Source organism: Triturus cristatus, chromosome 6 (assembly GCF_964204655.1).
Source record: "Triturus cristatus chromosome 6, aTriCri1.1, whole genome shotgun sequence".
Classification (NCBI taxonomy): Eukaryota; Metazoa; Chordata; class Amphibia; order Caudata; family Salamandridae; genus Triturus; species Triturus cristatus.
The window spans coordinates 804,463,094-804,487,346 of record NC_140589.1 but is presented as its reverse complement, the minus strand read 5'-3'; positions in this window follow the sequence as shown (position 1 = coordinate 804,487,346).

Sequence of the window (24,253 nt, the reverse complement as noted above, 5' to 3'; positions counted from 1 at the left end):
GCGGGATGTTAGTGGGAATCCCTTACATAGTGACTGTATCGCAGAGACTTGTCTGCTGCAATAATGTTCTATTTCCACCCCCGCATGGGCTGCTGGATGTTTCCATCTGGCCTTAGATTCCAACCTTGAAAGCAGAGTTCAACAAAATGAGCAGAATAAAGGCGCTATTGTCCAAAAAGGAGGTGCCATTGACTTCCTCCGGTGAAACATTTGTCCTTCACGTTGCAAATACGCGTACTGAGGTACAGGCGCTTTTGAATACTGACCTCCCCCTACATTTTGGTGCTTTGATCCAAACAATTTTCAATTCCTCGTCCACGACTGGCCTAGCTCATTTTTTTAAGCTTGTGGGCTCGGGCCTCGTGACCTCTTTCCAAACTATTTGTGGTGTGATTGCGGCATTTTTTCACTCTATTTTCTCGAGCATCTTTGGAGGTGTCCCGCTGATTCTGGCGCTTGTGGCAGGAGTGCTGCTTTTACTTTTCATACTGCGAAATGGCTGCTCTTTCTGTGCCACACGACAACCTGTCCCGTCTGCATATTCTCCGTGACAGGATGCTTGAATATTATGGTACGCTACCATTGGCGACTTTGAGCCTGGCGTATGGATTATCCTTCCGGTATTCCTACTTCACCTGCGTACAGCCAGTCTTTCACTGCCTAGATTGTCCCTTTGAATGGCCTTTGGATTTGTGCTTAACCAACATGGTGTCTCCGGTGCCAGATTATGATCGACTGATGAGGCCCTTAGTGTCTCACGAGTTTGCCTGTTCTGGTGTTCGGATTATGGCCTGTGGTGCGGCGCATGGTATCCTGGGTAATTGGGACATCGCAAGAGCAGCCTATGATTTCTTGAATATGAGCTATCTGGAGGAACAATTGGGTTGCCCTCTGATTGTGCTAGAGGCTCCGCTCATTGAAGAACATGCATGTTCCTTTTCTTTGATTAATTGGATGGCTGAAACTTTTCATGGCTCTGCAAACGATTTCTTGTTGGAAGCAGTGGCCACGTATGCTGCATATACGTTCATGGATTGAGTAAACTGTGGTCCTCTATGTTTTTTCTCCCGTGCCTTTGGACTGCTGTCCACATAAACAATTTTTAATTTTTCCCATCACATGTTTGTGTTTTTTTTCTCCCCTTTTCGATTTTCATGTTTTCGGCTTTTGCCTGAACTATAAATTGTTTATTAATTGAATACACCTTGTTCTGCTCTGTCGAAACTGAACTTTGCATTCTCTTTTTTCTTGCCTACTGTATACTGCTTCCATCAAGGGGGCATGTAGTGAGGACTCCCTTAATACGTACATACATTGTGAAGTTAGCATAACCGCGTTAGATGTTAGAAATCCATCTTGCCGCTTTTGCGCATGACACTGCGTTTACATGTTATTGCTTAAACGAACTGCTGACTCGAGCTTTGCCTCACACGGAAGCAATCTGTTGTTACCATCCCGAGCTCTGCGCAGGGACCTTGGTCTGTACATGGCGTGACAAAACAGTCTGGGTCGTTAGACAAAGCATGTTTTCCACTCCAGGTTGATCGACCCACTATTTAGCCATAACACACAGGCAGCTCCGAATACCTGAAAGTTGGTGCTTTTAATAATGCAGACATCATGTTTAATATTCAGACCGAAGACGAGCCTTCCTGCGAGAAGACTCCTGATGCTCCTGTGATGTGATTTCACTAAGCTGATCTTTGAGGTATGGGGTCCCCTATTGAAGCCTAAGAGACCTTCTATTAGCATAATAATAATATTAGCTTCTTAGTAAAGGGAAGGTGATATTATCCACTGTCATTATAATATGATCACCCCTTTTATATTCTATGGTATTGTAAGGAAGCTGATGGTTTTGATTTTAATCATTTGTCTGCTTGTATTAGCCAACCTACTGCATTTTAGGACACGTGGTCTATAAAAATAAACTCTTTTTATTTTCCCCGTGTCTCTGTTGATTCTTCTTGTGGACTGATGTGAGAATAATATACGGACAGGTATTTCGGATTCCCACCATTCCTGAGAGGATACTGAGTCGCTAGTTCTGTGTTGTCTTTTCATTGTGATTTCTGAGCCTAATCTCGGATAACGAATGGGACACTAATACTAGCCAGAGACTGGGTTCTGGGTTCTGAGGTGAGTTTCTGGTACACCACAATTGACTGAGTTAGCAGTATGTGCTGGACACTGAACTAAATTAATTTACTATTCCCACTCCAGTCTATATTAAATTAAATAAGTGCTGGACACTGAACTTAATTAATTTACTATTCTCACTCCAACCTATATTTAATTAGAGTATGTGCTGGACACTGAACTGAAATAATTTACTATTCCCACTCCAATCTATATTTTAGTAAAATAAGTGCTGGACACTGAACTTAATTAATTTACTATTCTCACTCCCAACTATATTAAATTACAGTAGGTGCTGGACAATGAACATAATTAATTTACTATTCCCACTCCACTCTATATTTAATTAAGATAAGTGCTGGACACTGAACTTAATTAATTTACTATTCTCACTCCAACCTATATTAAATTAGGGTAGGTGCTGGACACTGAACTAAATTAATTTACTATTCCCACTCCAGTCTATATTAAATTAAAATAAGTGCTGGACACTGAACTTAATTAATTTACTATTCTCACTCCAACCTATATTTAATTAGAGTATGTGCTGGACACTGAACTGAATTAATTTACTATTCCCACTCCAATCAATATTTTAGTAAGATAAGTGCTGGACACTAAACTTAATTAATTTACTATTCTCACTCCCAACTATATTAAATTACAGTAGGTGCTGGACAATGAACTTAATTAATTTACTATTCCCACTCCACTCTATATTTAATTAAGATAAGTGCTGGACACTGAACTTAATTAATTTACTATTCTCACTCCAACCTATATTAAATTAGGATAGGTGCTGGACACTGAACTAAATTAATTTACTATTCCCACTCCAGTCTATATTAAATTAAAATAAGTGCTGGACAGTGAACTTAATTAATTTACTATTCTCACTCCAACCTATATTAAATTAGGGTAGGTGCTGGACACTGAACTAAATTACTTTACTATTCCCACTCCAGTCTATATTAAATTAAAATAAGTGCTGGACACTGAACTTAATTAATTTACTATTCTCACTCCAACCTATATTTAATTAGAGTATGTGCTGGACACTGAACTGAATTAATTTACTATTCCCACTCCAATCAATATTTTAGTAAGATAAGTGCTGGACACTGAACTTAATTAATTTACTATTCTCACTCCCAACTATATTAAATTACAGTAGGTGCTGGACAATGAACTTAATTAATTTACTATTCCCACTCCACTCTATATTTAATTAAGATAAGTGCTGGACACTGAACTTAATTAATTTACTATTCTCACTCCAACCTATATTAAATTAGGGTAGGTGCTGGACACTGAACTAAATTAATTTACTATTCCCACTCCAGTCTATATTAAATTAAAATAAGTGCTGGACAGTGAACTTAATTAATTTACTATTCTCACTCCAACCTATATTAAATTAGGGTAGGTGCTGGACACTGAACTAAATTAATTTACTATTCCCACTCCAGTCTATATTAAATTAAAATAAGTGCTGGACACTGAACTTAATTAATTTACTATTCTCACTCCAACCTATATTTAATTAGAGTATGTGCTGGACACTGAACTGAATTAATTTACTATTCCCACTCCAATCTATATTTTAGTAAGATAAGTGCTGGACACTGAACTTAATTAATTTACTATTCTCACTCCCAACTATATTAAATTACAGTAGGTGCTGGACAATGAACTTAATTAATTTACTATTCCCACTCCACTCTATATTTAATTAAGATAAGTGCTGGACACTGAACTAAATTAATTTACTATTCTCACTCCAACCTATATTAAATTAGGGTAGGTGCTGGACACTGAACTAAATTAATTTACTATTCCCACTCCAGTCTATATTAAATTAAAATAAGTGCTGGACAGTGAACTTAATTAATTTACTATTCTCACTCCAACCTATATTTAATTAGAGTATGTGCTGGACACTGAACTAAATTAATATAATATTCCCACTCCAATCTACATTTAATTAAGATAAGTGCTGGACACTGAACTTATTAATTTACTATTCTCAATAAAAACTATATTAAATTACAGTAGGTGCTGGACAATGAACTGAATACATTTACTATTCCCACTCCAATCTATATTTAATTAAGATAAGTGCTGCACACTGAACTTAAATAATTTACTATTCTCACTCCAACCTATATTAAATTAGGGTAGGTGCTGGACACTGAACTAAATTAATTTACTATTCCCACTCCAGTCTATATTAAATTCAAATAAGTGCTGGACACTTAACTTAATGAATTTCCTATTCTCACTCCAACCTATATTTAATTACAGTATGTGCTGGACACTGAACTAAATTAATTTACTATTCCCACTCCATTCTATATTAAATTAAAATAAGTGCTGGACAGTGAACTTAATTAATTTAATACTCTGACTGAAATCTATATTTAATTATGGGATTAGTTAAATTCAAAAATAAATTTTAAATTTCTAAATATTAATATTTTATAAATTAACAATATATAAACATGTTAAATTAACTTCCCACCCTTATCCCCTATAACCCAACATTCCGCTCCTACAATTATTTGTAACATTCTAAAAAAAAATTACAATTTCAAAATTAATTTTTTTAAAAATTAACAGATATATAAACATTTTTACAACACTTCCCACCCTTATCCCCTATCAACCAACATCCCGCAGCGAAATATATTTGTAAAAATCGAACATTTATTTCATATTTATAAATTTTTTAAAAAAATTAATTAACAAATATATAAAAAAAAATTAAAAAAATCCCACCCTTATCCCCTATAAACCAACATCCCGCTCCTAAAATTTTATTTAAAATTCAAAATTTAATTTACAATTTCTAAATTAATGTTTTTTTTTAAATTAAATAATATATAAACATTTGTAAAACACTTCCCACCCTTATCCCCTATAAACCAACATCCCGCTCCTAAAATTATTTCTAAAATTCTAAATTTAATTTACAATTTCTAAATAAATTTCAAAAAAATTCTAACAATATATAAACATTTTTAATACACTTCCCACCCTTATCCCCGATAAACCAACATCCCGCTCCTAAATTTTTTTTAAAATTTCAAAATATAATTTAGAATTTCTAGAAATTTATTTTTTTAAATTTACAAATATATAACATATTTTAAAACACTTCCCACCCTTATCCCCAATAAACCAACATCCCGCTCCTAAATTTTTTTTTTAAATTCTAAATTTAATTTACAATTTCTAAATAATTTTTAAAATAATTCTAACAATATATAAACATTTTTAATACACTTCCCACCCTTATCCCCTATAAACCAACATCCCGCTCCTAATTTTTTTTTTAAAATTCTAAATTTAATTTACAATTTTTAACTAATTTTTCAACAAATTCAAACAATATATAAACATTTTTAATACACTTCCCACCCTTATCCCCTATAAACCAACATCCCGCTCCTAAAATTAAATATACATTTCACATTTTAAATTAAATTTAATAATTAAATTTTACAATATATTAAAAAAAAATATTAACTTTTTTAAAACACTCCCCACCCTTATCCCCTATAACCCAACATCCCGCCCCTAAAACAATATAAATATTTCTCATATTATATACATTTTAAATATTTATACAAACAACTTCAAAATATTTACTAAACACACAATAACGATATTTTCACATGTCGATATTATTACGAACGATATTACTTACATCGACATATAAGTAAAAAAAAAATAACGATATTTTTCACATCGATATTAGCTATTTCGATATTTTGGACATTCGATATTTTTGACTCGATATTTATGTCCCTCGATATTAAAAAGTCGATATATAGACTGCTCACCGCCACACACATCAGGGCTTGTCCTACCTTATGCTTACAATGCACCCTGCCCTTGGGCCTACCATAGGGGTGACTGATTGAAGTTAAGGGAAGGTTTAGGGACTGGCAAGTGTGTGCACTTGCCCAGTCAGCATGAGAGTACCAGACTGCACGCAGGTTCTGCAATGGCAGACCTTAGATACATTTTACCAGGCCGCTTCTGTGGGTGGCACAACCAGTGCTGCAAGCCCACCAGCAGCATTTGTATTTACAAGCCCTGGCACTCCTGGTGCACTTTACTGGGGTCTGACAGTAAACCAAATAAGCAAATCATGGAATCCAACCAACATATACCTTTTACATTAGGGAGAGCATATGCACTTTAGCACTGAACAGTAGTGGTAAAGTGCCCAGAGTCATAGAATAGCCAACAACAGATCAGAAAAAGTACCGGTGGAAGGCGAAAAGTTTAGGGACCATCCGGCCAAAAGGGCCAGGTCCAAAACAACCCCCTTCCAGCCAAAACGCAGGGCAGACCAATCACCACCGTGATGGTCTTCGCTGCTTGGGGCGATAGAACAAGGACCTGGCCCGCAACTGCAGGGGCAGATTCCAGTTCTACGCCAATCTGAACCTATTGGAAACCCTCTGTCCATACTCTCAGGGCCCACCAAGCCAATCCCTGGGGAACCCTTCTCCTCACCTGTGGACACCACCTGTGCAGCACCTAACCTTATCTGGATCATGGGTGTGTCCCAACAGACGGACAGCAACATGCTACAGTGGCCACTGACAGTAGTCAGGGATGAGATCCAGGCCGTATGCCTCTCAGGGCTCTCAAACCTCTGTGGCGCCAGGGAGCGGGGGGCAGTAGCCCCAGGTGCTTGGCACCTTTTGTCCATTCTCCCTCCTGTCAGGTCAGGTATGACATCCTGGCACTGACCCACCAGCCCCAGGCCTGTACCCGGCGGCTGGAACAAAGACTGGGGTGGCCTCTCCCACACCCGATCCCCCTCCTTGGGGCTCTGTACCCTCCCACTTGGAGTGGTACCCCCTTCCAGAATTGCCAGGGCACCTGTGGCAGGTGTCCTGCGCAATTCGCCCACCAGTTCAGGGGTTCTATCCTGCAACTGGGCGTCCAGGTCAGGGGGGACACCCTGAACCTGGCCCTTCAACCTAGGGTCTAAACCCTTCAGTTGAGCGGGGGTCAGAGGCGAGGCCCCACTCCCTCTGCACCCCCTTCCAGATGGCTGTACCCTCCCATCTGGAGTGGTACACCAAGAAGACAGACTGGTAGGGACACTGATTACAGATGTCCCTCCCTCCAGGTCAGACAACACCGGAACCTGGCTCTCCAACCTAGGGTCTAAACCCTCAGGCTGCACCGGGGTCAGAGGCGAGGACTCCCTGCCTCTGCACCCCCTTCCAGAGTACTGCACCCTCCCAACTGGAGTGGTGCCCCTAGAAGCAACATGGGTCAGGACACTGATTACAGTTGTCCCACCCTCCAGGTCAGACAACACCTGAACCTGGCTTGCCAACCCTGGGGCCAACCCATGCGGTTGAACGCTCGCCTGGCGCACCAGGACTTCCCAGGGAGCACGCATGCCCCCCCTGAGGGTGACACATAACTCATGGGTCGTGTGACAGTCTGCCTGGCGCTGATCTCACGACCCCTGTCCATCTGACAGTGCGCGAAGATCCCCCAGGACAGACGTGGTGTCACCATGGTCATTCACTGGTGATGCAGCCCTTCTGGCTGGCCCCTGACCCACTGGTTCTTCCACTGGGGGCTCCTTCCCCCTCTCACCCCTCACTCTGGACTTCTGCACCCTCCCAACTGGAGCGGTACTGCCAGACACCAGAACTGCTGGAGGCCTGCTTACAGACACTCCCCGTTCACCAGACACTAGGGGGTCCCGCACATCGGGCAGCCCCTCAGGACTGACTAGGCTCCCCACCTGGTGTTCCCTTAAAGAACCATCCAGGCTCTGAGACTGAGGTTGGGCACTACCGGGACATAACCCATTCTCACTCCTTCCCCTTAAAGACAGGACGTGAGGCCCTACACCCCTCTCACTACTACAGGACCTAGTTGGGCTACTCTGAGCCACTTCCACCACACTGGGTTTGAAGATACCTGGACCACTCCTCTTGGGATCACTCCCCAATGCCTTTCCAGACCCTCTGGACTCCACCAAAAGGTCTGCCTCCAATGTGAGCTCCCTGCGGTCAGAGAACTCACTCTCCAACAGGTGTTGGCATAGCTCTGGAAAACAGGGACTTACAATATGCTCTCCCACAATTGGATCACACAGCCCCCTAGCAGGGTTAACCAAACTATCCTTCACCTTACCATCCAGTGCCTCACACACGTACTCCACACCACTCTCCTGAGACTGGCAAGACAGTACCTGACTGTCTCTGTCACACAACCCACACTCTTCTGGGTGGTCTTCACACTCACCCACCAGGACTTCAATTTTGGGGGAACCCCTCTCCCTGCACCTCTCATCTAGAGTCAGTAGAGTGTCCCTCCCACCACTAGGACTATGAACCCCTGCGCCAGTTACCCTATTCCCTTCAGGGATACTGCGCACTACTGGAGCTACCTCATGTCCTTGAACCTCCTGGTGTATGTTAACCCCCTCCTTCAAGTCAGGCGCCACATCTCCGGGTGTGCGTACTACTCTCTCAGCACTATAAAATTCAATATTGCTGCCACCATCTGAGCTGGATTCCTCCTCCCACTCAGCAAAGCTCAATCTCTGAGCTACACACATTTCTTGTAGCTGGGCTGAGACACTCATGGTCTCAAGTCTCTCGAGCTCTAAGTCAAGATTCCTCAAGATCAACTCATGCTCCATTTCCATTTTTCTCTCTTCCAGAGCCAGCTTTCTGCTTTCTAGCTCCAGTTGCCTATTCAATTTGAGCTTTGCCATCTCCATTTCGTGCATCCTACCCTCTCTTCTATCTGCCAGCTCCTCTGGAGATATACTTTTCCTAGAAACACTGCTACCGGCAGGGGAAGGGGTTCTCCTTCCTCTTGGACCCACTGGCCCATCCAGCTGTTCCTCTGCATCATCATTCTCAGTGGCTTTTCTGGCTTCTACCCAGGCCCTCAGCGCCTTGTAGAACTCAGGCGTGCCTTTACATCCAGTAGTAGAAACCTTGAATTTCTTGCAGAAGGACTTTAGCTGTTTGACCGTGTAGCTCTCTAATTTCTCTTCTTCCCATTCAAATTCTGTATTGACAGAGACTATGGATGCTGCTTTCTCCACCATGGTAAAGCGTGGCAGTGTTAAAAAATAGACAGTCGCAAAAAGAAATCTACCAACAAGTATTGGTTGTGTTTAAGGTCTGCACTCACTAAGTAGTATTCACCAATCACTGTGCATGAGTCACAAATGCAAGTCCAGAATCCTCACCGCTGACCACCAATGTTAGAATCCGGGTTCTCTGGTTGGCACAGGTAGGTACTTGTGACAAGCAGGGAACCTTTCCTCTAGTCAGGGTAAGGGGTTACACTACTAAAACAACCCCTGCTCACCCTCTAGGTAGCTTGGCGCGAGCAGACAAGGCTTATCTCAGAGCGTTATAGGTTAAGCATTTGTGAACACATACAGTAACCAAGTGACAACACTACAAATGGACACCACACAGGTATTTATATTAAAAATAAGGATTCTTTATATAGGATTATCACAAGACCATTAAACGATTAAAAATACACAATACGGTTGCTTAGTTGGTAGAAGATTGCTTAGTTTCTCTTAAGTTCTTAAATGCGACACTTTAAGTCAATGTACCTTAGATGCGACACGCAGGGCAACGAAAGTGTTGCAGCGATGCAGATGCGTTGAAGTTCTTGGTGCAAAAGAAATAAAGATGGGATCTTCCAGATGCGTTACACTTCTCCGATGTTGCGAGAAGACTCGACTCAATGCGTCAGCTACAGCGGCGTCACCCTTGACGAGATGCGACGACAGAGGCCTTGGTAGCGACACTCTTCTCCGACGTTGCGAGATGCTTCTGCTCGATGCGATGCTGCAGCGGCGACACCCCTTCTGCGAGATGCGACGACAGCGGCTCCGACGGCGGCATGCTTCTCCGTGGATGCGAGGCACTTTTCTGGATGCGGTGCAATGCGACAACTACGATGGCTGCGATGGCGACACGCTTCCTCCTCGATGCGAGACTCTTCTCTCGATGCGGTGCAATGCGACAGCTACGATAGCTGCGATGGCGACACGCTTCTTCGGCGTTGCGAGACACTTCCGGAATGATGCGAGACGCTTCCGCTCGATGCGATGCTGCAGTGGCGACACTCTCTGCGAGATGCGACGGCAACAGCTCCGACGGCGGCACGCTTCTCTTCCTTGCGTCGCGCTTCCAGCTCCTTGCGACACGCAGTCCCTCAGAAGGCCCAACAACAGCAGCAGGCACTTCCAAAAGACTCTGGGGAGCTGGGGGTGAAGTCCACTGGTCCTGGGACTTCGTTCAGGGGGCAAGCTCAGTTCAAGCCCTTGGAGATATTTATAAAGCACAAGTTGAAGCAAAGTCTTTAGTAGTCTTTCTCCTCTCCTTCAGCAGCAAGGCAACCACTGCAGGCCAATCCCCCAGGTCAGGGACAGTACTCCTCCTACAGCTTTCCCAGTTCCTTCTCCTCTGGCAGAGGTTCTTCTTGTTTCAGCAGGATCTAATTTCTTGGGAGCAGGGTCCCAATACTTATACCCCTAATTCCTTTGTTCCTCTGGGGTTGAGGGGCCTTTGCCCAGTCCAAACCAGTTCTTGAGCACTCTGTTGACATGACTCTGCCTTTCTATTCAGGGTGCAGGGCAGAGACATCAGCCACTCCGCAGGAGGTGGAGCCAGCATTGTGGTAGCAGAGCACAACCCTATTCAGAGCCCAGGTGTACTCCTCCCACCCATCTGACTGCCAATCTTCCTATTCACCACCAGGCTACCTAGCCCTGCCCCTCTGGGTTTCCCCAGCCCTGTCACTCACACAACCAGACAGGCAGATACACATCATAGCAGAGGCAGGCTGAAATGGTGAGGCAAGCAAATACCAACTTTCTAAAAGTGGTATTTGCAAACACAGAATATTAAAATGAACTTTACTAAAAGATGTATTTTATTATTCTGAGTTCAGGCATACTAAACTCGACTTTCTACCATGTTCCCTGGGTCTGTTAGGATCATAGAATGTAACAATTCTAACAGCCCATTCTGGCCTATGGAGAACAGGTAGCCTTACAATAGTGAAAAACGAAAATGGCTGTAGTTCACTATTAGGACATGCCACACACATCAGGGCTTGTCCTACCTTATGCTTACAATGCACCCTGCCCTTGTGCCTACCATAGGGGTGACTGATTGAAGTTAAGGGAAGGTTTAGGGACTGGCAAGTGTGTGCACTTGCCCAGTCAGCATGACAGTACCAGACTGCACGCAGGTTCTGCAATGGCAGACCTTAGATACATTTTACCAGGCCGCTTCTGTGGGTGGCACAACCAGTGCTGCAAGCCCACCAGCAGCATTTGTATTTACAAGCCCTGGCACTCCTGGTGCACTTTACTGGGGTCTGACAGTAAACCAAATAAGCCAATCATGGAATCCAACCAACATATACCTTTTACAGTAGGGAGAGCATATGCACTTTAGCACTGAACAGCAGTGGTAAAGTGCCCAGAGTCATAGAATAGCCAACAACAGATCAGAAAAAGTACAGGTGGAAGGCGAAAAGTTTAGGGACCATCCGGCCAAAAGGGCCAGGTTCAACAATACCCCACCACCGACTGTACCACATGTGACTTACTTGGTTTCTGTTCCATCCTTCCCCTTTTCCTTTCTTTAAAACATGTTACTAAACATTTTTACTACATTAATTGCAGCTTCCTCATGTCTCTTACCATGTCAGCCGCAGCATTCTCTGTATCATTCAAATTCTTTCTGCCTTCATGCATGCCACGTCTTGGGTTCTTCAGACAGTCTCTGGGTACCAAACAGATGTCTTGGCTGTAGGGTGAGTGCAGTTTGCATGTCCTCACTCTATATTTTTCCCCTCAAAGCACCTTGTAGACTAGTGATCAGAAATATATTACTATTCCATCCCACCTCCACTTAAAGACCCTTCGTGTGACTTTTGTTTTCAACCAGGAAGCATATAGAGACAACAGTATGCTATAAATATATCTCTTCATTCACTTGCTCACTAAGGGCTCAAGTCAAAACAGAAATGTAAAAACATATGCTTATGCCTACCTATCTATTTGACTGTGAAGTTTTCAGAACTGCACAATGAATACCACAAAAATGTCTGAGAGCATGCAACTGTTGCACCTTCATAAAAGTACTCAAAAACATAGCCATTTATGCATATCTATAAATCCCAACATCTCTCATTCAACCGCCTCTCATCCATTGCACAATTTATAGACTTACAACATGACCCCCATGCTGGACCACCACCCCTAACTCATACACCTTCCACCCTAAACAGACGCAAATAAAATAAACATGTCACTCTTTATAACTTTGCATCCCCATGTCTCTTACACAACAAGGCTCGTCTACAAAAACCACACAGCTCACCAACTCACTCTCAACCACCATCTCCACCTCCTACATATGCAGACCCATTAAAATACCTTCCAAGCCCGCTGGACGAAGAACACGATAAAGAAAAGCAATACTATTTCTATTCTCATACAACTAATACCAGCACTAATGACACATGGTTGGGAGACGACAAGTCTTCATGTTGCATAAAGCCATTCCTCTGGGTTAATTAAACTATCACACAAAATCATATAGGCAAAAAAGGAGGCTAACTAGCTGTTATATTCAAGTAAACAATACATCTCACTAAAGCTGAAGGTGTTTCCATCCAAGGTTGTAAGGCCCTCTTTACCAGATGCAACCCTACACTAACTACCTAATGTAACACCCTTCTCCTTTACAGGCCTCTACCTAGCAATGCAACATTTCAAGACACATTTCTAGACACGGTTACTAATCCGATAACAACACACTACAATCTGTGCATTCTTGGTGACCTAAATTTATGGTTTGACAAACTCAATATGCCCCATCCAAAAACCATCATCACTGGCCTAGACACACTGAACCTTCATCAAATCGTCCACAAACCCACCCACATTGCTGGACACACCTTAGATGTCATTTTTGCAAATACACCATTTTCTAGCTGTTCAACATAAAACACCAATAAGCAACACACCCAAAACAACCTTACATGCATCCATCTATCGACTGTGGAACAAACACAATTTTGAATACTTAGAAAAACAAATACCATCCAATGCAGATCTAGACACAATAAAGTCAATTAAAAAACTAAATGGGGGGCCAAAGGAAGCTTTTTATATCCTTATACGACTCAGAACAACACAACAGGACAAAAGAAAATAGACACCTTGGAGAAATACAGAAGTAAAAGAGATAAAAAAGCAAATTAGAAAGCTGCAATGCACCAGGCTAAAAAACACAACAATCAAGACAAACTTCACATACAGAAACTTAACAGATTATACAAGTCAGCAATCGAAAGAGCTAAAAAAAAAGTACTCTTCAGGCAGAATTCAAAATGCTAAATGTCCCAAAAAAGATGTTTTATAAAATTCTCACTGAATTTTGTAAACCTAAATGCATAGGAGGAACTCATCCCATCACTCAAGAATTCACAGACAAACTGGCATTTCGTTACACAACCAAAGCAGACACATTGGACTCCTATTTAAAACAAAGAAAATCCCCCAGAGCCAACCCATTTCCAAAAATCCCATGCAAGGGTAGGCTAACCTAGCATCTCAATTCCTTCAAACAAATATCACAAAGTACATTTATGGATCTGGTCAAAGCAAGTAAGCCTGTCGACAGTCCTTCTGACCCTTGTCCACCACAAATGTTCAAGAACATTCTTCTAACTACCTCTGCTGCCACACCAGTAAGAAGAATCATCAATATTTCCTTAACTACAAGAATCTTTCCAGAAAACCTAAAAAAGGCGTACATGCTCCCATTATTAAAGAAAACTAAGCTGGATCCACTTGACTCAGACAACTACAGACTGATTACAAATGTCCCTTTCCTGGGCAAACTGATAGAAAGAGCAGTATTTTCCCAGATGTCACAATTCATTGATGATAACTCCATACTTTCTGACTTCTAACCAGGATTCCATCCAGAATAAGGTACAGAATCTTCCCTCATCTCCATATGGGATGATTTTAAAAGCACAGTAGAACGTAACTGGGTTGCTGCACTACTTCTCTTGGACCTCTCAGCTGCCTTTGACACAGTTGACCATGACACTCTAATACAAAGACTCTAAGAAGCTGGCACAGCGGGACTGTCCTTGATTGGATCACATCCTACCTTCAGAACAAACATCATCTATTCGGCACCTTTCTCATCCAAACCGTACTTCATAGAAGCAGGGGTCCCGCAAGGCTCTATCATCTCACCCATGCTTTTCAACATCTACATGAAGTAATTACTGGAAATGATCAATGAATTTCAGCTTGCATGCTATAACTACGCAGATGACACACAAATACTCCTTAAACTGGAAAGCCCAAAATACATTAGAAATTCACAAATTTTTAGTTGTCTCAGAGCTGTTGATCAGTGGATGACATCGAGCCATCACAAATTGAATGCTTCCAAAACTGAAATACTGAAATGTGGTGATTGATAAAATTATGACCCACTCGCCACCTGACCTGACAATATGGGACCATCTCCTAAAGACAATGGAGACCCAAGCAAAGAAACAAGCAGGCACTTGCTTCGGGTTACTCAGAATGCCCCGTAAGATTCTGGAGCTTACTCCTATACAGCTAAGGAAGACAGTAATACATGCACTGGTCACATCAAGCCTCGACTATAGAAACTACCTTTAACTGTAGGCACCAAAAATTGTTATTAAAAAACTCCAGGTCATTCAGAATGTTGCAGTTAGACTTTTGTGTAAGGTCCCAATACAGGAACAAGTGTGAAAGCATCTAAGAGCCCGACACTAGCTACAGATCGTGGCTAGAGTCAAATTTAAAGCCCTTTGCCTGACACACAAAGCCATAAACAACAAGGGCCCCCTTAAAATCAGAGACTTGGTGGGCTCATATGTCTCCAACAGATGCCTTAGATCCTGCACTGAACTTCTACTAAAAACGACTAGAATCAAAAGAGCCATATGTGGCGGTAGTTCCTTCTCATCTGGCATCCAAGTTGTGGAATTCACTACCACATGAACAGAATCAATCTTCAGAAAAAATCTGAAGACTTGGATTTTCCATCAGTACCACTAAATTCCCCTCTGGCTTTCTATACCGTATCTAACTCCCAGTGCTGGGAAGCCCTTGGGCAGCTATGCACTTTAAAAATCCTATAACTAACTAACTCAAGTATCTAAGGTAGTATGAAACCTTAGCATTACCATAGACTCCAAGCTATCAATGAATGACCAAGTGGACAAATTAGCAAGATCAAGTTTCATTACTATGAAAATTTTGCGACACATCTTTCCCCACCTGGGATTTCTGCACAAGGTCCAGGCTACTACCTTCCTTATACATGAATACCTTGCATGTACTGAAACATCTATGTGTTTATTACTTTACTTTTACTGTAAAAAGAAACAAAAACATTTAAGTCTCTCCAATGCACTACTCTATGTTTCACCCTGTACCTCCCTCAAAATATCCTCTACCTTCACTCTCTGGCTCATTCCTAACCTCATTCTGCTACTATGATCTCAAAAAGAACCCTTTCTAGACTCTTGCATCCTCTACATCTCATTGTATCACCCAAACCTAATTTTACCACTAAGATCTCCCAAACAACCCTTTCTGAATTCTTCCCTCCTGTATCCCTCCTTAGACTCAGTTTACACCTCATTTTACTACTATGATCTCCCTAATCCATTCCTAGACAATCTTCCCTCCTCCATCTCTCCTTCACTCATCTCAGACCTCCTACTACTACTGTGATCTCCAATAAACACTTTCTAGACTCTTCCCACTTCAATCCCTCCATTTTCCTTTTCAATCCAACTCACAGACTCACATGTCCACTGCTCAAATTAATTTATATTTCCCTATACTAATTCACCACTAATCTTTTTTGGGTTCCGCTGTACCATGCTACTTGCCGAAAAGCACTTCAAAGCTTCATCAAGGGTAGTAAGAGCTATATAAATACAAATAGAATTACAATATTGAAATATACATTTTTACATTTACAGCGGAAATGATTTGTTAAAATGAATGTGCACTTTGTCATGTTTTTTGTTTACTCCTCTATGAGAGTATGTCTCCAAGTGAAGAAACTTCTTCCCCAACATCACCAGCAATTTAGCAGATCCTCCACTCTCCCCCAATTCCCACTCTCAAAAAGGATTTAACCGTGCCTATAACAGGGTCACTTTCCTACACTTTTAGCAATCTAAAACTATCAATGAAGGTATGTTGAATTCCCACAAGTTGGATGATATGATATCATAAATCAAATATTATCTGGAAGAAATATCCTGTCCTAAATGTTGTTTAAAAATATTACTCCACTGGAATTATTAATAGAAAATCTACACCCAATGGGATGATATTTTTGTGAATGATATTTAATTATGCTATCAATATTCTACCAAATACATACATATGTGGGTGTTGACTAACTTTGGCGGATGGAGCCATCCTCGAGGCCCAACAAACCTGGTCCTTGCGAAGAATTATACACAAATAAATTGTGCTATGCTGATTTCCAAGTTATAAATTTCAATATATAAATGAAGACATTTACACACCAAGGCAACATTTACGTGAAGAGATTATATTGAATCACACCTGCTGCCTGTTCATTTTATTGATTTTATTTCAGCCCTATATATGAAAACAAACAAAGTGATATGGTTACCCCTGTGGGCTTGCTTTATTACATTGAAATTCAAATAATAATTGTGAATTGCAGACCTCTAGGGGATGTATCATGATGAGTTACACTGGTTCAGAGTAGAGCTGAGCATCTGTATTTTTGCATTTGGAGTGTCTCAGTCACATACAAATAACTCAGAAGTTCTCTAAGTTAATGTATGCTCTACAAACAGCACAGATCAAAAACAGAGAAAAACTGTTTCCGTGTTCTGCTGTCAGAGAAATTCTGAGTTATATGTATACGTTTTGGACACTATAAAGGCAAAGAAAGGGCATTTGGCTCCGCCCCAAGCCAGCACATCTATTCATGAGACATACGATGTTGAATGTCATCAGCACACAAACAAAGTGCAGATATTCGCTTTAAAAACAAGCGTTCTGTGAGAATGCAAAGTTTTAATTGTCTAATTCAAAATCCTGATTCATAGAGATTGATACTAGTTGCCTGTTTAAAGCACTGCCCTAAATCAAATTGAGCAGCAATAAGAAATTAGATCACCCAGAATATTATCTTTCTAATAGATTTAGTGTCAATTGCATTTTTTCTTTATTTTGACTCCTGTAAGTCTCCACATAAAAATGTATTAAATTAAAGAAAAACACAAATCAATAAATAAATATACAAATTGACCTATGGTAAACCTATGCAGAGATGGAAACTAAGTAGCCCTTATAGCCTTTCCAATGGGTGGGTAAATGGGTCAATCATGTGACAGCTGTTAACTAACTTGATAGTCTTTGATACTTTGCTACACCACCTTTTTCAGTTCCCTTCAAACAGCCTATGGACCCACCAGCAAACTATATGCAGTCTAATGAAATGCAGTCCATGCAAAGTGTGAAAATACTTCACCATCAACAGGCAAGTTCTTACAAGATCAATACTTCTGGGAAAGGTAATGGGCCTCTCGGCACTGTTCCATAGAGGCATTTAAGTTGCTCCTCCACTACATATTTTGCAGTCCACTTCAAGTTTCATACATTGCAAGTGACATCTGGACAAAAAACAGGGCTCGACTAGCCATTCTGCCTTTCTGGCATTTCCCTGGTAGCCTCTAGCCAAGCAGGATATTTTAAAAACAGAATGAGCAGCCATGACAATCTTGCCGCATGCTCCGATTCTACTAAATGCTTCCTGCATCTGTCATCACCTTCCTCTTCTGTTTTTACCTTCATACCACCTCTCAACTGCAATTCAATCCAGGAGGTTTTTAACTGTTTGCTATTGCCCTGTGAAAAGTCTTTTTGTCAGAAATCTTTTCATTTTCCTCAAAACGTTTATAACACTGAAATGCAGTTTCGGGACTGAACTGCATTATAAAATCTTGAAAGAAATAAGTACTTATTGGCTGAAATGGAAGGGTATTAGTGTATCTCATTTCAACACAAGGTGTAGAAACTTGTGTTTGCAAGGACAGAAGGGTATTTCTTATTAATAATCTGTGTTTGTGAAACTACAGCCTCATACGTTTAAGGTTTGTGGTGGGTTTGTTAGCACTTTGAGTTGTTTTACCACAAAAAGTAAGTGAACATTTGTTTGTTTTTTCGAGTACCCTTTTTATGTTTAAAAGACTTTATTTAGGACCACAATAAACAGCATAACACAAATATGAATTGCTATAATAAACAATCATTCACCAATTAACATACTGGTTAAGAACCTTGAAAGGAACATCAAAGTCTTTATGATTTTGCAAGGGGATGGTAGGAAAAAAGAAAAAAAAGGAGAGGGGATAAAAAGGTTAGAGAAAAACATGCTATATCTGACTAGAATGACAAAGAAAAACACCGCCTTTATTTATGACTCATATAAATAAGCTCATCAATAAGTGTATAAGTAGAACCACAAAACTGCATTCAAATGCAAAATAAGGACAGAGAGATAAAATGTTTATGGAGGATAAAGATTTTAAGAAAAAGTTGGAATAGTATTTAATGAAACACCACCAACCTGGATAAGAAATGTAGTAAGAGGTAACCACAACAATTGGGCATTATGAGAGGATAAATATTGACAGGTATACATCGTATCCAACTAACAATGTGAACACACATAATCTTACCACACAGTGTATGATAATTTAGACCATGATTTCCAAGTAAAAAGGATTTGCTAAAAGGCAATTGCTAGTAAAATGTCTAATAATTTATCCTTAAGAAAAGATGGAATCAGGGAATTGGTAATGTACCGAATAGAAGGGAAAGAATGATAAAAAAGTGATATAAAAAAAAATCTTTGTGATGTGGGACTATACCATATGCCAGAAGGTAATTGTAGGGGGGTGCAACTAAATAACATATGTATGAGGTCTGCCTTAGGAAAATCCTAAGACCAACATTTAGCAGAGATATTTGAGGAAAACTTGGATCATTCTATCGAGGTAAAATGAAGTCTATGATAAATGAATATAGTGATTGAGTAATGCTAGATGAACTGGAAGTTCTGTAGATGCGTGCCAATACCTTGTTCCAAAAGGAAAAATTTCAAGTAATCCCCAAAACCTCCTCCCATCAGCAATCAGGCCTTGGATTTGGTTTGGAAAGGATCCATAAGAGAAAGACACTTATAAATAGCTGATGCTCTATGTTAGACCTGGCACCTTGGTGTGGGTCTCCCTTCCATTTTTTGCTGTTGCCTCATGTGTTTTTGCTGGTGTTAGATGCTTTGGGCACTGTGCCACTGCTGTCCAGTGCCACAGTGCAAGTGCTCCCTACTGTAAAATTGATGTATGGATTAGTGATTCCATGATTGGCTGGTTTGGTTTACCTTTCAGACCCTAGTACAGTGCACTGAGTGTGCCCAGGGCTTGTAAATCAAATGCTGCTGGTGGGCTTGCAGCACTGGTTGTGCCACCCACAGAAGCCTCCTGTCAAGTGTGTCTAAGGCTTGCAATTGCCGAGCCTGTGTGCAGTCTGGCACTGCCACGCTGACTGGGCAAGTGCACCCACTTGCCAGTCCCTAAACCTTCCCTTTTCTGCATATTAGTCACCCCTATGGTAGGCCCAAGGTAAAGGACTGGGCTATTCTAAGGCCCAGCGGTGCCAGGGGACAACACCTGAAACCTTCGTGGGTTACCTGTTCCGGCGTACAAATCACAGAGACACGGGACACTTCCTGCGGCGTCAAAGATCAGTATTTATTTACTGCAGGGATACAGAAATCGCAAGAAGTACACAACGTGTAGGTTCTGAGAGACTGCTTCGAATTGCAAAAGTGGATCGCTCCTTTTATACACATTTTCGTCATTGAACAACATGGCAAACAAAAGGTTACAACTCAGTTCCCACAGTAAACTTCAAAAGGGTCGAATTCATGTTCTCAGAAACCCGGAACATAATTACAACAGCATTGCCGGTTCCCAACTGTAAAAGCACATTATCCCCACATTAAGCACATTCCATTCTGACTGTAAACGAATTAGGAGAAGGGACAGAAACAGGTGGAAAGGAAAAACAAGGATGCACAACAGATTAGAAAAGAGTGTAGAGAGCAATATCGGAAACTTGATTGCAGAATCAAAGGACTCGTGCATAATGCATGCACGACTGAAACAATAGACTAGCACGGCAAGATGAGCCTCGAGCGGAGCCATCTGCCATTGTAGTGTCATCCCCCTCATCATAAAGACACCCTCAAAGGAACACGTGTCCTCCGCGAAAGCCTGGGAATCCCAGGGTCACGAAGCGGACAGTGCCGGGTCGCTGACTACTTGAGGGCAAGAGACAAAATGGATGCCGTATCTAAAATGGAACCCGAGGGTTCAGATGGACACGCCCAGGAATAAGACGAACCGTACATAGTAGCGTAGCGAAAACGCGTACACCCACTAAACTCGTGATTTGCGGTTCGTAGATACCAAACTCGGCCATATTCGAACAACTCAAAAATGTCATTACGATTCTCACGGAACCTCAAAGGGCAGGGTGCATTGTAGGTAAAAGGTAGGACATGCCCTGGTGTGTATAGCATGTCGTAATATTGAATTACAGCCATTTTCGTTTTTCACTATTGCATGGCTACCTGTTCCCCATAGGCCAGAATAGGCTGTTTGATTATTACATTTTATAATCCTAACTGACTCAGGGAACTAGGTAGAATTTCGAGTTTAGTATGCCTGAACTCAGAATGATGAAGTGCATCTTTTAGTGAAGTTGGTTTTAACATTCTGTGTTTGAAAATACCACTTTTGGAAAGTAGGTATTTTCTTGTCTAACCATCCAAGCCTGCCTCTGCTAGGTTGTGTATTCCTTGTCTGGAGTTTGAGTGACAGGGGCTGGGGGATGCCAGGAGACAGGGTGAGTCAGAGATCTGCATGCAGATGGGTGAGAGGAGTTGCACCTGGGAACTGAATAGGGCTGTGCCTTCCCTCCACAATGCTGGCTCCACTTCCTGTGGTGCGTCTGATGACCCTGGCCTACACTGTGAAAAGAAAGAAGGAGTCTTGTCAACAAAATGCTCCAGGACTGACCAGAACTGGCTTGGATTAGGCAAAGGCCTCTCTGCCTTCAGAGAACATTGAGAAACTGTGTATAAAAAGGGCGACCCAGACCCCAGAACTTTAGATCACTTTTGGGAAACAAGAAGAAACCTTTGCTGAGGAGAGGAACCAGAGAGACTGAGGAGAGACTATCCCTAAGCTGAAGTGCTGCTTGGGGGATTGCAAAAAGAACTATTGATGGACATGCCATTCCAGTTTGGACCCAGCCATATGCAAATCAGTCTTGACCCTGTGCCCTATGGGAACAGTCCAGCCCGAACTGCCAGGCCAGGTCCTCCCTGGACTGGAAACAAGCATCCTAGGACAGGTTTCGGGGTTTCACCCCTCTTCAGCCAGGATAGCTTGATTCCAGTGGCATGGAGAGCACGGGACTCACGTCTGAGCATACCCATCCCACTCGGGGTGACAAATGCAAAAAGAACTATTGATGGACAGAATGCAGAACAATGTCATACATTCACCCCAGTACAGAGATCTGGGCCTAAATCCATCGTTTTTTTGCTCACTATGCCATTCGAGTTTGGACCCAGCCATATGCAAATCAGTCTTGACCCTGTGCCCTATGGGAACAGTCCAGCCCGAACTGCCAGGCCAGGTCCTCCCTGGACTGGAAACAAGCATCCTAGGACCGGTTTTGGGGTTTCACCCCTCTTCAGCCAGGATAGCTTGATTCCAGTGGCATGGAGAGCACAGGACTCACGTCTGAGCATACCCGTCCCCCTCGGGGTGACAAATGCAAAAAGAACTATTGATGGATAGAATGCAGAACAATGTCATACATTCACCCCAGTACAAAGATCAAGCTATCCTGGCTGAAGAGGGGTGAAACTCCAAAACCGGTTCTAGGATGCTTGATTTCGGTCCAGGGAAGACATGACTTGGCAGTTCGGGCTGGACTGTTGCCATGAAGCGGTACAAAAGGGGGTGGTGATGGACAGAGCATCAGAACCAATCAAACACTCACACCCAGTCAACAGATCTGGGTTTGATCCATCACCGTTCTTTAGCCCACTCTGCCACCCCAGTTCAGACATGGCCATATGCAAATCAGTCTGACCCTGTGCCTCATGGGAACAGTCCAGCCCAAACTGCCAAGCCATGCCTTCCCTGGACCGGAAACAAGCTTCCTAGGACCGGTTTCTGGCATTTCAGCCGTCTTCAGCCAGGCTTGCTTGAATCCAGTGGCAAAGTGAGCAAGGGACTCAACGTCTGAGCATACCCTGCCAACTAATGGCGAACAAAGCGGTACAAAAGGGGGTGGTGATGGACGGAGCATCAGAACCAATCAAACACTCACACCCAGTCAACAGATCTGGGTTTGATCCATCACCGTTCTTTAGCCCCTCTGCCACCCCAGTTCAGACATGGCCATATGCAAATCAGTCTGACCCTGTGCCTCATGGGAACAGTCCAGCCCGAACTGCCAGGCCAGGTCCTCCCTGGACTGGAAACAAGCATCCTAGGACAGGTTTCGGGGTTTCACCCCTCTTCAGCCAGGATAGCTTGATTCCAGTGGCATGGAGAGCATGGGACTCACGTCTGAGCATACCCATCCCACTCGGGGTGACAAATGCAAAAAGAACTATTGATGGACAGAATGCAGAACAATGTCATACATTCACCCCAGTACAGAGATCTGGGCCTAAATCCATCGTTTTTTTGCTCACCATGCCATTCGAGTTTGGACCCAGCCATATGCAAATCAGTCTTGACCCTGTGCCCTATGGGAACAGTCCAGCCCGAACTGCCAGGCCAGGTCCTCCCTGGACTGGAAACAAGCATCCTAGGACTGGTTTTGGGGTTTCACCCCTCTTCAGCCAGGATAGCTTGATTCCAGTGGCATGGAGAGCACAGGACTCACGTCTGAGCATACCCGTCCCCCTCGCGGTGACAAATGCAAAAAGAACTATTGATGGATAGAATGCAGAACAATGTCATACATTCACCCCAGTACAAAGATCAAGCTATCCTGGCTGAAGAGGGGTGAAACTCCGAAACCGGTTCTAGGATGCTTGATTCCGGTCCAGGGAAGACATGACTTGGCAGTTCGGGCTGGACTGTTGCCATGAAGCGGTACAAAAGGGGGTGGTGATGGACAGAGCATCAGAACCAATCAAACACTCACACCCAGTCAACAGATCTGGGTTTGATCCATCACCGTTCTTTAGCCCACTCTGCAACCCCAGTTCAGACATGGCCATATGCAAATCGTTCTGACACTGTGCCTCATGGGAACAGTCCAGCCCAAACTGCCAAGCCATGCCTTCCCTGGACCGAAAACAAGCTTCCTAGGACCGGTTTCTGGCATTTCAGCCATCTTCAGCCAGGCTTGCTTGAATCCAGTGGCAAAGTGAGCAAGGGACTCAACGTCTGAGCATACCCTGCCAACTTATGGCGAACAAAGCGGTACAAAAGGGGGTGGTGATGGACGGAGCATCAGAACCAATCAAACACTCACACCCAGTCAACAGATCTGGGTTTGATCCATCACCGTTCTTTAGCCCCCTCTGCCACCCCAGTTCAGACATGGCCATATGCAAATCAGTCTGACCCTGTGCCTCATGGGAACAGTCCAGCCCGAACTGCCAAGCCATGCCTTCCCTGGACCGGAAACAAGCTTTCTAGGACCGGTTTCTGGCATTTCAGCCGTCTTCACCAGGCTTGCTTGAATCCAGTGGCAAAGTGATCAAGGGACTCAATGTCTGAGCATACCCTGCCAACTTATGGCGAACAAAGCGGTACAAAAGGGGGTGGTGATGGACGGAGCATCAGAACCAATCAAACACTCACACCCAGTCAACAGATCTGGGTTTGATCCATCACCGTTCTTTAGCCC